We start from the raw sequence: 14,982 nt of genomic DNA, 5'->3' as shown, positions 1-14,982 counted from the left end.
CCCTGTAGGCTCATGAGAGGACCAGTCTCAAAACAGAGAGAATGGGACACCCCATTCTCAATCCATCTCCGTATTACCTGCCATGTCTTAACTCAGCTTGGAGCACTTGGATTTCCTTTCCTTCTAGGGAAGAGGAATCGGAGTGAGCTGGGAGATAGCCGGGCTTGGACTAAAGCTGTTTTCCCAGAGAGTCCTCCTGCAGGTAGCCTCTCGAAGCCATTTTCCATGGGGAGACCGATTGGGAGCTCGAAGCTTGTTTTTTTTTTTGTTGACATTTTACTCTCTTGCTTGTCTCTGCCAAGACTATCCAAGGTCACGGGCAGATTGCTTTAGGGATGATGTGTAAAGCAATACGTGCACGCCTCCCTTCGTCCTCCACCTCACACGCGTCGGTGATAAAGTGTATCTCCATGCCATCAGGAAGGCCTTCATGACCCATTCTCTTTTCTCATCTGCCTCTCCAGTGTGTGGAGGAGGACTCCACGGGATGACGTAAGAGATGAGCAAGAATTCCCTCTACATGACTCACTTTATTTCAATGAATATTCCCCATTTCTTGATTCCGTTTTTTCAGAGACTTGGGTTCCTTGAAATCTTAAGCCACTTCCCGACCACATATTTCCTCCTTGGAAAGGATTAACGAAGCCTCCTGTAATCCCTTTCCTTACTTGCCAACTCTTTTCATCCCTCTCTACCTCAGTCCTGAGGCTTTTCCTTGGATTTCTGCACTTGGTGGTTGTTATTTCCTGAACAGTACAGAGTTTCTTATATGTCTCTGGGGTTCTTTCCTTTTCTCTTCTCTCTCTATGCAAAGGTGTTGCCTCCAAAGAGCCCTCCAGAATCATTTTTAGCAGTGTGGCCTCACATGCAAGTGGTCTGAAAGGACCTTAGGTCACAATCTTAACTGTCATCAGAAGAAAAACCTGTTGACGATGTAATGAAGACCACCACCAGCTCTGGTTGTCTTGCCAAGAAAGATAGGCTCTTCTAGGTAAGCCGAAAGTTATCCAGCAGACCACTGAGGGGGAACAGTTTGAAATTTTAAATTAGAAAAAAACAATTGGAGGGGCGCCTGGGAGGCTCAGTCGGTTAAGTGTCTGACCTCGGCTCAGGTCATGATCTTGCAATTCGTGAATTCGAGCCCCGTGTCAGCTCTGTGCTGACAGCTCGGAGCCTGGAGCCTGCTTCAGATGTTTCTCTCTGTCCCCTGCCCCTCTCTCTCAAAAATAAAACAGAAATAAACTTTAATAAAAAGAAAAAGAAAAAAATTTAAAAAAAGAAAAAAATCGGACTTAATAAAATGAGATGTCATTTGCCTCCAAAATACCCGCAGCTGAGTAATTCTGAGTGTACTCATTATCCTGCGGTAAATGTGAACTATTTGCATGACAAGGTTGGTGACACATAGGTTGCTTAACGGTGAATAAATCTGGTAAAATTTTAAGTGCTTCCAGCTCTAAAGTGTGTGCTAATGTTTTGTCCCATGTGTGTAAAAAACTAACATGTGCAAGGCTGCATAACTCTAGAGTCATTATAGTCTAATAACTGTCACATGCTGAGCTTTCTGTACAATTTCTTGGTCCGCATGTCACTGGCACTGAGCCAGATGCCCTAAGGGATATAGGCAATCAGCAGCTTTCTTCTGTGCCACGCAGATAATTTCCACAGTCACCCTCGGTGGGACGTACTGTCAGTGCCGCAGCTGCCCCCTGGGGGTTGGGGGGCAAAGACAAGAGCATAATCCTTTCTTTATAGGGCAGCTCTAATGCCAGCCCTGTTTTGGGTGAATGTTGATCGTTCTTTCCTTCTCCTAATCATATCTCTTTATCTTCCATTTTCACTCTCCAACAAATTCCCAAAATACACGTGGGTAGAGGGTTAAGGAAATTTTGGGACCATTTCCCTTCTGTGGGAAGGAGCTTTAGCCCCATCACTCTTATTGAGGGTTGTACTTTCAGCCATTCAGGGTACATATTCCTGTATGTCTGCACTGTGCAGGACCGGGTGCTGGGGAAGGCTGTCTTGTGACTCAGGCTGTCATCTCTGTATTTGGGACATCACCTGATATCTACCAGTCTAGGTCTTATTGGCTTTTTCTTTCTCAGAGCATTTGGATGGCTCAGTTGGTTAAATATCTGACTGACTCAGGCCATGATCTCCAGCTTCATGAGTTCAAGCCCCACACTGGGCTCTGTGCTGACAGCTCAGAGCCTGGAGCCTGCTTCAGATTCTGGGTCTTTCTCTCTCTCTGTTCCTTCCCTGCTTACAGTCTCTCTCTCTCTCTCTCTCTTTCAAAACTAAAAGAAATTTTTTATAAACCCTTTTTTTCTCAGACATTAGTTCATCTTTAAATAAAATAATCAAGGTAGACATAAAGAATTAGAATTTCCAGGTTGAAGTCCAGCTTAACGTTTTCCAATTGCACTTCCCATTTGAAGTCTCAATGTGCTTATAATGTAAGTGGTCATTTGTTTTCTATCACTGTTCCCTAGTGATAGGAAAGTCACCATCACACCATCAGATCACACCATTTACAAAATACCGCTGTTGAAAAAAATCTTCCTTGATATGCATCTTGTCCCTTTCACCCCTTGGCCTAGGTTTTAAAATTTAATATTTTTTTTCCACAGCATAGATTTTGGAATAATCAAAGACAATTATCTCGCCCTCCAAAGTATTTTTGTATTTGGTTAACGATGCTCATTGTCTTCAAACACGTGTGGGTTTCCACCCTTCTTACCATCCAGGCGGCTCTCCTCAGTTCCATCTGTCCAGGTGTCTTACGGTGTCATGCAGAGAGTTGATTATGCTTCAGCTATGCTAAGACTGTCACCTCCTTATCATTTCCATTTCATAGATGAGAAAACTGAGACCACCCAGTAAATGACTTACCTCAGGTCATTATTTAGACCTTGCATTTGGATCTTTCCTCTCTTTAGTAGAGAAAAGGAATCCCCTGATGTTTAATTTTGGTCTGTATTTCCTGATATAACGTACACATCTGGCCAGAGACCCGTTGAACAGGGAGGTGGGGCCACCCGGGAGTCTACTGGTTTCCACTGCAATGAAATCATGACAAACAGGCTGAACCAAGACTCTCTGGAAATATTAGCTGGTTAGTCAACCAGAGAACAGTCTCCAAGGTGCTGGCTTGGGTTTTGAGGATATATTACATAAGCTATTGGTTTTATTCTCTGAAGAACCCTGACTAACCCAATCATTAATCTGCCTTTTGTGAACTTTAAGGACTGTTTTTGGATGACAGCATGATTATTTTTTTGGAGGGGGAGAGAGAAAGAGAGAGAGAGAGAGTATCTTAAGCAGGCTCCACATAGGGCTCGATCTCACCACCATGAGACCATGACCTGAGCTGAAATCAAGAGTCAGACACTTAATCAACTGAACCACCTGGGTGGCCCAGCATGATTAGTCACTTTTTTTTTTTTTGCTTGACTTTTCTGTTGTTTTTTTTAAATATTTATTTATTTTTCAGAGACAGAGAGATAGAGCATGAGCAGAAGTGCAGAGAGAGAAGGAGATGCAGAATCTGAAGCAGGCTCCAGGCTCTGAGCTGTCAGGACGGAGCCCGACATGGGGCTCAAACTCTCACCAACCGCGAGATCATGACCTGAGTCAAAGTCAGATGCTTAACCAACTGAGCCACCCAAGTGCCCCACGATTCATCTCTTAATACAAAAGTCTTTAATTGTTGGTGATGCTGGTGATGCTGCTCCCTGAGTCCTTTTATTGACTTCCAGGACAATTCCTTTTATCTTGAGCCTTTTCATAAGCTTAAAGCAATGCTGCAGCTTATTATACTCCCAAGAAAACTCAAAACCTTTTTGCATCGGTATGACCATAGTTTGACCTCACGCCCAGCCATCAACAACATGGCCCACTGGCCGTCGGCCCTGGTCCTCCTCTGTATTTTGAAAAGCCACACGTTCTTTCATCCAGCAGACTTCACTATATGACAGTGGAAGTCTGTCAACTTGCTCAAGCCCACTGATGTTCATCAACGTATGTATTATGCCTTTGTTGCTTCTTTTGTTCCCAGTCTAATTTTGATTTTCTTACTGTGTGTTCTGTTGGTACCCAGCCTCCTTGTCTGTAAGCTGGCCCCCAAGAAAGGAATTCCACAGAAAAATCTGTTTGGAAGCACTGTGTGCTATATGCCACAAGATTTGTAATACACACAGCATATTAAAAGTTTGAGAGTAAAGGAACCTGTTTATTTATTTATTTTTATTGTTTATTTTTGAGACAGAGAGACAAAGATAGAATGAGCAGCAGAGTGGCAGAGAGAGGGGGAGACACAGAATCCGAAGTAGGCTCCAGGCTCTGAGCTGTCAGCACAGAGCCATACATGGGGCTCGAACCCACAAAGTGTGAGATCATGACCTGAGCCAAAGCCAGGAGCTTAACCGACTGAGCCACCCAGATGCCCTAAAGAAACCTGTTTAAATTACTTTAATCCAATGTCTCCCAAGTGTATTTAACCACAGAAAAGTTCTTTTTTTCTCAAAACATCTATTGGAACACATTCTGGAAAAAATGCTGATGTAACTTACTGTCCTTGTAAAAGGTCATAAAAAGGCCAGAAAGAATATCTGAGCAGAGTCCGTTAAATATGCCATGCTTGGTTATATACCAGCTGTTTATATTTAAATGTAATGTCTCTTCTTTAATTTTTTTATTTTTTAATGTTTTTTATTTTTGAGAGACAGAGAGACAGCATGAGCAGGGGAGGGTCAGAAAGAGAGGGAGACACAGAATCCGAAGCTGTCCGCACAGAGCTGGACACTGGGCTTGAACTCATCAACCTCGAGATCATGACCTGAGCCGATGTCAGACACTCAACCAACTGAGCCACCCAGGTGCCCCAACATCTAAAAAAACGCAAAGAATACCATAAAAAACCTGGAACAGGTAAATCCACTGAGACAGAAGGTACAATAATGGTTACCAAGGGCTGTGGGAAGGAAGAAATGGGGAGTCATTGTTTAATGGGTACAGAGCTTCTGTTTGGGATGATGAAAAGTTCTAGAAATGGATGGCCCTGATGGTTATAAAATACCAGAAATGGACTTAATGCTGCTCACTTGTACAATTACAAATGGTTAAAATGATCATTTCTGTTAGGTATACTTTACAACAATAAAAAAATCATCAAAAAACATTAGGGAAGAAAATGAATAGAGCAAGAACTAGGTGTCTCAAGGACAATGTTTCTGATTTTGATATTGTTGTATAGTTAGGAAAGATAGAACCATTGGGAGATTCCAGGTGAAGGAAGTTGGGACCACTTTGTACTATCTTCACAACTTCCTGTGAATCTATCATTATTTCAAAATAGATAGTTAAAATTTGCATTTATTTAATTTGTTTAAAGTAAATGTTGTTGTGTTGTTGTTGTTGTTTTGAAAGAGAGAGAGAGAGCGTGTGCAAATAGGGGAGAGGGGGCAGAAGGAGAGAGAATCCCGAGCAGGCTCCGTGCTCAGCACAGAGCTCCAATGCAGGGCTCAATCCCACAACCCTGGGATAGATCTGAGCCGAAATCAAGAGTTGGATCCTCAACTGATCAAGCCACACAAGTGTCCCCAGACAAAAAATTTAAACAGTAAGCCACCATGATCAAAAAGTATTTACCTGGAAATAGAGAGAGGATTGATACTTGGAAGTCTATTAACATTTCACACTTGTATCAGAAATAAGTGAGAAATCATATGATTTCTTCAAATGCTTATAATGCGCTCATTCTAATGAACTGTCTTGTAAGAGGTGTTTTTTTCTTTCTTAACATCATCAGAAGACCCATCTAGACAACAAACAGGCTTCAAACATTGTAGGTGTTATAAATAAAATCAGTAACGATACAAAAGATATTATTGTTACTTATCATCATTCTCTAAGTTTTGGTCACTGTGTGGTTTGTGGTTATAACTCTGAAAATACAGATACAGAGCAAGAGGCTACATTTTTTGTAAATTAAAAAAATATTTTTTAAGTTTATTTATTTATTTTGAGAGAGGGAGAGTAGGGGGCAGAGAAGAGAGAGAAGAGACAGAACCCCAAGCAGGCTCTGCACTGTCAGCCCAAAACCTGATATGCGGCTCAAGTCCAACAACCGTAAGATCATGACCAAATCAAGAGCAGATGCTTAACACTGAGCCACCCAGGTGCCCCCAAACTTTTTATTTTTTAGAGAGAGAGTCAGAGAGGGAGCAACAGGGAGAGGGGAAGAGAGAGAGAGACAGCGAGAGCAAGAGAGGGAATCTTAAGCAGGCTCCATGTTCAGCACAGAACCCAACACAGGGCTCAATCCCACAACCCTCGGATCATAACCTGAGCTAAAATCAAGACTCAGATGCTCGACTGATCAAGAGGCTCCTTTGGACTGGGCCATCACCCACTTGGGCCTTGCAAATGCCTGTTAACTTCTGAGCCACGTTTTCTCTTTTACATTAGAGGATGAATTGCACTAAATCGTGAAGCTTAATATTATTTTTCTGTTCCTTAGCATTGGATACTTTTCCCTCAAAAAAATTTTTTTTCTCTAAAAGACCAAAAGATGACATAGGTAAAACAGGAGTTGCTGTGATGGAAACAGAGGCAGGGCACCCAAAAGCTGCTCTATCCCGATCTCTCCCACCACCTCTGTCCCTCCCCCAGCCCATCTGCATGGAGCAAGTCCCTCGTGAGCACTCACGGAACCAGACACACGTCCTTCTCCTGTTCCGCAGTGCAGATGTGTGACGGAGCATGCATCTATGAAGCTATGCCAGGTGAGCTGATTTTGGAAATCCGGAACAGAACATGGTACAGCAATGAAGCCAAAGCACTAAGTCTAGTCTCTGGCCGAGACCTTGACCCCCACCCTGGCACAAGTCTTGCTGCCATGGCCTGAGTGAGGGGCGCTCGCCTCTCCCAGCTCTGGTGCCTTCTCTGCAACGGGGGGAGGACACCTGACTTACATTCAGCCACCACAAACCATGCAACTGTGGTCTTGCTTTGTCAGTGGGTGGGCTCCTTTGTCGCTGGGTCGCATTTGCCAGTGGACGCAGACCTTAGTCAGCTAACTCAATAATTTATGCAGCACATCTCAACCCTGGAGGCCTGTAGAATGACCAGAAGTTGCTTTATTTTTTATCTTTTATTTTTTTTTAGTTTTGAGAGACAGCGCAAGCAGAGCAGGGTCAAAGAGGTGGAGACACAGAATCTGAAAGACAGGCTCCAGGCTCTGAGCTAGCTGTCAGCACAGAGCCCAATGTGGGGCTCGAACCCACGAACTGTGAGATCATGACCTGAGCCGAAGCCGGACGCTGAACCGACTGAGCCACCCAGGTGCCCCAAGGTGCTTTTAAGATAAACAGAAACCCAGGTCTCCCTCAGTCCAGCTAAGTCAGAAGTCTGCCCCGCCACCTGTCCCTGCTTGCCCGGTGATCCCAATGGACAGCCAAGAGGGAAAGCCATTGTCCCAGCAGAACCATAGGGTACGTTTTGGGTAATTTCATTCAAAATCAGGCAGTCTGCAAGATCCCGGGGCTATCTTTCCATTGCCCAGGACTAACCAGTGACACTTGCCTTTAAATATTTTCAGATCAAACTTATCTCTGTCCTGCTTCGCAGCACAGAACCCTGTGCAGATTGAAAGCTTTTCCTTCCTTCCTTCCTTCCTTCCTTCCTTCCTTCCTTCCTTCCTTCCTTCCTACCTTCCTTCCTTCCCTCCCTCCTTCCCTCCTCTTGCTCTCTTTCTTTTTAAGTAATCTCCACGTCCAACGTGGAGCTTGAACTCCCAACACTGAGATCAAGAGTCACAAGTTAGAGGCACCTGGGTGGCTCAGTCAGTTAAGTGTCCAACTCTTGGCTTTAGCTCAGGTCATGATCTCACATTTCATAGGTTCAAGTCCCACATCAGGCTCTGCACTGACAGTGATTTCTTGGGATTCTCTTTCTCCCTCTCTTCCTCTCTGCCTCTCTGACCACTTGCTTTCTTTGTCTCTCTGTCAAAATAAATTAGTTAACTTAAAAAAATAAAAAACAAGAGTCACACACTCTTCTGAGTGAACCAGCCAGATACCCTTCAAAGCCCTTTCCCGAGAACTATTCCGACCTGCCCGAGAGACCAGTATCATTGATTGAGACTCATATTCCTCTCACTTCATTCACGGGGGCCTTGCCATGCACCCTGATTCCCACCCCTGTTGGGATAGTCAGACGCAAATCCTCCCGAAAATAGTGATTAATGTTTTTCCCCTCAAAGGAAGTCACAGCGACCATCTTTGAATGTGGTAAACGTATGTGTGACTTTGTCTAGTCACTGAGGAGCACTGCCTTACTAATGTAGTTGGGAGTGTTTGGCTTCCTGGCAGCATTTATTGGATCCTGAGCTGGAGTGACCTATTTCCGTGGAGGGAGGGCTGGTTCTGGCCTGTCTGGAGCCTGCGGGTGTTTAAGGAGGAAGGCAGTTTTCAGTGAATTGCTACAGATCACTGAGACCTTGGAAGGCAATCCACAGTTTCTGGATCAACCCTCCATCTGTCTTAGCTTTCTTGTCCCCATTATCGGCACTATTCTGGCTTCATGTCGGCTCTGCTTCAGAGGGCAGCGCTGGAGGCCAGGGTGAGTTGCATAACTCCCTCAACAGAAGAGAACTGGGGGACTCCTAGGTGGCTCAGTGGGTTAAGCATCCGATTCTTGATTTCAGCTCGGGTCGTGATCTCGCGGTTCATGAGTTCAAGCCCCACGCCAGGCTCTGTGCCTCTATTAGCACAGAACCTGCTTGGGATTCTCTCTCTCTGTCCCTCCCCTGCTTGTGTTCTCATTTTCTCTCTTTCTCTCTCTCAAAAAAAAATAGAGAAGAGAATTGAACAGATTTTTATGACAATGAAGCCACTCTGTATGATACTATAATGGTGGATACGTGTCATTACGTATTTGTCAAAGCCCATAGAGTGCACACTTTGGGTGACAATGATATGTCACTGTACTTTGCCAATTGTAACAAATGTCCCACCATACTGGGGGATGTTGATAATAAGGTTGTGCATGGGTGCGGGAAGGGAGGACAGGAAAACTCTCGAGTTTCTACTCAGTTGGTTGTGAACCCAAAATTATTCCCCCCAAAAAAGTCTATTTGAAACATAAAAAGGGAAGTTTGAAACTTAGCTTTAAAGATCTTTTTTAGGGGCACCTGGGTGGCTCAGTCAGTTAAGCATCTGACTTTGACTCGGGTCATATCTTGGGGCTCGTGAGTTTGAGCCCCACATCCAGCTCCATGCTGTCAGCCCACTTTGGATACTCTGTCTCCCACCTCTCTGCCCCTCCCTTGTTTGTTCTCTCTCTTAAGAATAAATAAATATTTTTAAAAATTTAAGATTTTTTTAAATCTCAGAAATTGGGGAGTAACAAAACACAAGCCTGGGTAATAATCCAATCCGTACAAAACACTGTCATCTGTTTGACCCTTACTGTTATTCTGTCCTCCATCCATTCTGCTGTCCCCACACATTCTCCTCACAGTCCCCTCCCTCCTAAAGCCTGTATACATCTGTATCTAACCTGGAGCTCTCTCCCAAGCTCCAGGCTCTTCTATCCAAAGGTCTCTGAGAAATCTCAATTTGCCTTGGGAACGTTAACATCAACTTGTCCCACATGGAAATCATTAACTCCCCACCCCAACGCTTCCTTTAAATAAAAGAGGTAACCTTCCGGATGGATGGGAACACCGGTCATGCTTCCAAATTTTCATGGGAAGATGACAGTCCTCATTATCTGGTCCAAGATAGTGGACGGAATGCTTGTGGGTATCTGTGTTCCTGCTAAAACCCCAACAAAACTGCATTACAATAAAAAGATTTAAAAAGATGCATAAACCCACAGGACACAGAGACCATGAAGAGAGAACAGTCACACATACTCTCAGAAGGTAGGAAAGCACACAGATAAATAGCGCTGAACTTGATGAACCAAAGAAAATCAGCTTAAGTTGGTAGAGAGAAGAATCCAGAAACAAGCTGATTACCATGGATGAACCATGGAGAGGTCAGGAAGGGGAGGCTCTAAGTGCCTCTGAAAGAGGCATTCAAATAAATAAAATTGCAGACATGTGAGGTCTCACAAACACAAGCTTCTGGCTCGTGTTTACTTTCTCGGAAAGCATCTGGAGCATATGTTGCACCGAAATAGAAGAGTATGCCAGGAACCAAGATGACATGGGGTTTGAAACAAAGGGGCATCTCCGCGGTGTGGAGAAGGGAGCACTGCAGGACCACAGCCATGCCTGTGACTTGTTAGTTACTTTAACTCTCATACAGGTAGGTTTAGAAAAGTTAAATAATGCATTCGAGGTCACACAGCTTGTCTGGTGGTGTTAGAGCTGGGACTCAGACCCAGGTATGTCTGTTGCAAAGGCATGATAGAGCATCTCTGTAATTGTGGAATTCGGAGCCAAGGAATGACTAATGTGGATATGACAGTTCCAAGACCTAAGCTTATAATGAGAATTAAATGAGATAATCACCCAAAGCATTTGCCCAGCACCTGGCACATGGGAACCTAAATATTACTGACTTCTAGTTAAAAATATAATCTGTAATTATCATTACTGCCTCTCTCAAATGTTGTGTGAAGGATTCACATTTGAGTTGGACCTGTGAAGATAGGAAGGATGTGCACTGTCGGGGAAGTAGGGGGGATTCCAAGCTGCAGAGACAATATGAATGAGAGAGGAGAAAACTTGAAGATGCACACACTTCAGGCATTTGTCAGAAGTTTGCTGTAAGCATCTGGGATTTGAGGGAAATACGTTCATTCTCCATTTCTCTAGATTCTGTAAGCCATGTCCCTGAAGTAAATTAGATCATCAGAGAGCAGCCAACCTTAATGCTGTTATCTTAATTTCCCATAGATAAACTTACACAGAATCAAAACTGACGATCTAGACTCTGGAAAAGAGAAATAAAGTATTTATTTGAAGAATGTTTTCATTCTCTTGTAAACTCGCACATACAATAGACACTGTGAACCCATCCTTAAAGAGTGAAAAAGACTTTTTCCCTAGATGAGCTCCTATACTTGCAGTTCTCAGGCAGCAACAACTTTGTAACCCAAGGCCAAGAGCTGATTCGATGTGCAACAGCAGTAATTTAGCCACATCAAATGCTTTAGACAGTGCTCTTCTTCCTATAAATATAAATATGTGAAAATAAATGTTTGTCTTCCTTCATATGTTTAAAAATATTGTGTATCATCTCCAAAGGCAAGGGAATCAAGAACAAAAATGAACTATTGGGGCCTCATCAAGATAAAAAGCTTCTGCACGCCAAAGGAAACGATCAACAAAACTAATAGGCAAACGACGGAATGGAAAAAGATAGATGCAAATGACATATCAGATAAAAGGCTGGTACCCAAAATCTACAAGTAACTCACCAAACTCCACACCCGAAAAATGAATAATTCAGTGAAGAAATGGGCAGAAGACACGAGCAGACACTTCTCCAAAGAGGACATCCATATGGCCAACAGGCACATGAAACGATGCTCAACATCACTCATCATCAGGAAAAAACAAATCAAAACCACACTGAGATACCATCTCATGCCAGTCAGAGCGGCTAAAATGAACAAATCAGGAGACTATAGATGCTGGTGAGGATGTGGAGAAACGGGCACCTTCCTACACTGTTGGTGGGAATGTAAACTGGTGCAGCTGCTCTGGAAAACAGTGTGGAGGTTCCCCAAAAAAATAACAATAGAACTCCCCTATGGCCCAGCAATAGCACTGCTGGGGATTTACCCAAGGGATACAGCAGTGCTGACGCATAGGAGCACATGTACCCCAGTGTTCATAGCAGCATTTTCTACAATAGCCAAATCATGGAAAGGGCCTAAATGTCTATCAACTGATGAATGGATCAAGAATATGTGGTTTATTTTTTTTAATGTTTATTTATTTTTGAAAGACAGATAGAGCAGAGAAGGGTCAGAGAGAGAAGGAAACACAGAATCTGAAGCAGGCTCCAGGCTCTGAGCTGTCAGCACAGAGCCCCATGCGGGGCTCAAACCCACAAACCATGACATCATGACCTGAGCCAAAGCTGGACACTTAACTGACTGAGCCACCCAGGTGCCCCAAGATTTGTGGTTTATATATACAATGGAATACTACATGGCAGTGAGAAAGAATGAAATATGGTCATTTGTAGCAACATGGATGGAACTCAAGGGTGTTATGCAAAGTGAAGTAAGTCAGGGGGAGAAGGACACATTCCATGTTTTGACTCATATGTGGAACAGGAGAAACTTAACAAAGGACCATGGGGGAGGGGAGGGGGAAAATAGTTAAGGAGAGGGAGGGAGGGAAACCATAAGAGACTCTTAAATACTAAAAACTCAGGGTTGATGGGAGTAGGGGAGAGGGGAAAATGGGTGATGGGCCTGGAGGAGGACACTTATTGGGATGAGCACTGGGTGGAAACCAACTTGACAATAAACTATAAAAAAAAATATTGTGTATTATATATCATGAATAGGTGAATTTTAAACAAGTAAAATTGAATATATTATTGAATACTGGTATAATGCAAGTGTCAAGAAATTTCGGGCGCCTGGGGGGCTCAGTCCATTAAGCATCCAACTCTTGATTTAGGCTCAGATCGTGATCTCGTGGTTCATGGGATTGAGCTCCTCGTCAGGCTCTGCACTGACGGCATGGTGCCTGCTTAGGATTCTCTCCCTCTCTCTCTCTGCCTCTCTCTCTCTCTCTCTCTCTCTCTCTCATAAGTAAATAAACAAACAAACAAAAGAAATTAATGAAAACATGTTACCTGACAGGGCATGTATAACTGAATCTATGGTATTCTTATAAGAAGGTAATTTAAAAGAGTATGTCATTTGTTTCACTAAAAATTTCGACACAAATATATGAAAACCAACTAGCAGAAGTATTCAGTAAAAACAAGTTTACCTGTTAAGGGACACTGGCTTTTATCCAGGAGGAAAGCCATTTCAGATTTAAAATTTCTTTAATGTTGATTTATTTCTAAGAGAGACAGAGACAGAGCATGAGCAAGGGAGGGAGGGCAGAGAGAGGGAGGCACAGAATCCAAAGCAGGCTCCAGGGTCTGAGCCATCAGCACAGAGCCCGACGCGGGGTTCAAACCCACGAACCATGAGATCATGACCTGAGCGGAGGTCAGACGCTTAACCGACTGAGCCATCCAGGTGCCCCGGCCTTTTCAGATTTTAATATTCAATTTAAACATATTCACCTGTATGAGTCAAGCTCAGCTAAATTATACCGCAGTAACTAGCAAGGAAGATTTATTTTTCATTGACACTGTGTATCCATCTTGGGTGAGTGGGACTCTATATTCTGCTTTGTCCTCACTAGGGAACCGAGGCTGCCAGAGCCTCCACCTTCTGGAACATCGCTGGTTGCCATGGCAAGGGAAAGGGAAATGGCAAGTCAAATACTGCATCTGAAAGTCTTCTGCCTGAAAATGATACGAAACATTTCATTTGTGTCTCATTGGCCAGAGCAAGTCACATGGCCTGCGAAACATCAAGGTGGCAAAGTATTGTATTCTTTTTTTGCTTGGAAAGAGACAAACCAGACATATTGAAGAATCCCAACGACTACTGAAGTTTGCCCTTTCTGCTCCTGCACATTTCAGTTTACTTCTCTTTCTGCATGCAAAATACACTCAAGCCTTCCTCCAGGGAATACTGACAACAAGTTTCATCCTGACGTGGCTTTTTGTTCTAAACTCAGGATTTGGGGACACACAGAGCCAATTTTACATCAGGCCTGGATATAGAGCCTACAGATTCAGGGGCTGATGAAGGACAAGGTCAAATTTTCTGCCCTCTACACAACCACTGTTCAATGGTAGAACACGGGAGTGTGAACTACCGTGATGTACCCCCATTCACACACTGGGGGGATGAGAGAGGCACATGGCGGACACTGGTCCCCAGCGATTCTAAAGCCCACTGGGGAGGCACTTTGAGGGCTCCTCCCAGGGTTAGGGAAAGTCTCTTGATTATGTTCTCTTCCTGCTTCCTGGGAAATGGTTTCTCATCCAGTCGTCCTCCTGAAGCCTGGCTACAACTTCTGAAAGTCTTCCTTTTTCATTCTTCTCTGGCCATAAATATATCCTCTCTTGGATGAGCAGCTTTCTCAGCCTACTTCCTGCTCTTAGTTGCTTAGAGACCCAAAGTCATGTTCTATTTCTTTTTAAGTTTATTTATTTTGAGAGAGAGAGAGCATGCGCACTTGTGCACACACGCATGTGGGAGGGAGGAGCAGAAAGAGAGGGAAAGAGAGAATCTTAAGCAGGCTCCATGCTGTCAGCCCAGAGCCGGACATGGGGCTCAAACTCACAAACCAGGAGATCGTGACCTGAGCTGAAATCAAGAATCAGACGCTCAGCTGACTGAGCCACCCAGGCACCCCTCAAGTCGTGTTCTTGAATAACCACCACCTGTTTTGTCCAGGCTGATTAATACTTCTTTTGTCAAAAACAGCTTCTCATGTATCTTCTTCTAGTCAGCTCCATATGGCAATAGCCAGAGTTCTGTTGGAGACATAATTATCATGTTTATAGTATTTCTTTGCTTTCTTGATCCCATGACTCTGTTTATTGGTTTAATTTTATTCCCTGAGGCCATCAGGCTTCAATGAGAGCTGTGAAAGTATTTTGTCTCTTTTCCCCAAACCATTTTGTACAAGTGAAAAGATTTTCTGGACACCACACCATTAATGGGAATTTGCTCGATGACATCTTAATTCATCAACAGGCTTTAACCATGAATGCGATGGCTGTACCCTCATGTGTCCCTTGATGCCAGGTTGGGTTTACAGTGGCCTTTGCTTCTTTACATTTTTCTCATTCTAATGTTTGCATTTTGGGATTGAGTCATCTTTCAGGCTTCAAATCCTCGAATTCTATTTTCCTGAATCCCTGCTTGAAAATG

The 14,982-nt window shown here is 43.6% G+C and overlaps 1 long non-coding RNA gene across 1 annotated transcript; it reads left to right on the top strand.

Moving 5' to 3' along the window:
* Nucleotides 1–4,855: 4,855 nt before the first annotated feature.
* Nucleotides 4,856–13,730, top strand: LOC115278338. The gene is made up of 3 exons (XR_003902821.1): nucleotides 4,856–4,929; nucleotides 6,673–6,785; nucleotides 13,397–13,730. It is a non-coding gene; the product is annotated as an uncharacterized LOC115278338 (long non-coding RNA).
* Nucleotides 13,731–14,982: the final 1,252 nt, after the last annotated feature.

This window comes from Suricata suricatta, chromosome 14 (assembly GCF_006229205.1).
Source record: "Suricata suricatta isolate VVHF042 chromosome 14, meerkat_22Aug2017_6uvM2_HiC, whole genome shotgun sequence".
Taxonomy (NCBI): Eukaryota; Metazoa; Chordata; class Mammalia; order Carnivora; family Herpestidae; genus Suricata; species Suricata suricatta.
The sequence above is the reverse complement of the archived record's forward strand: the minus strand, read 5'-3'. Positions and strand labels throughout refer to the sequence as shown.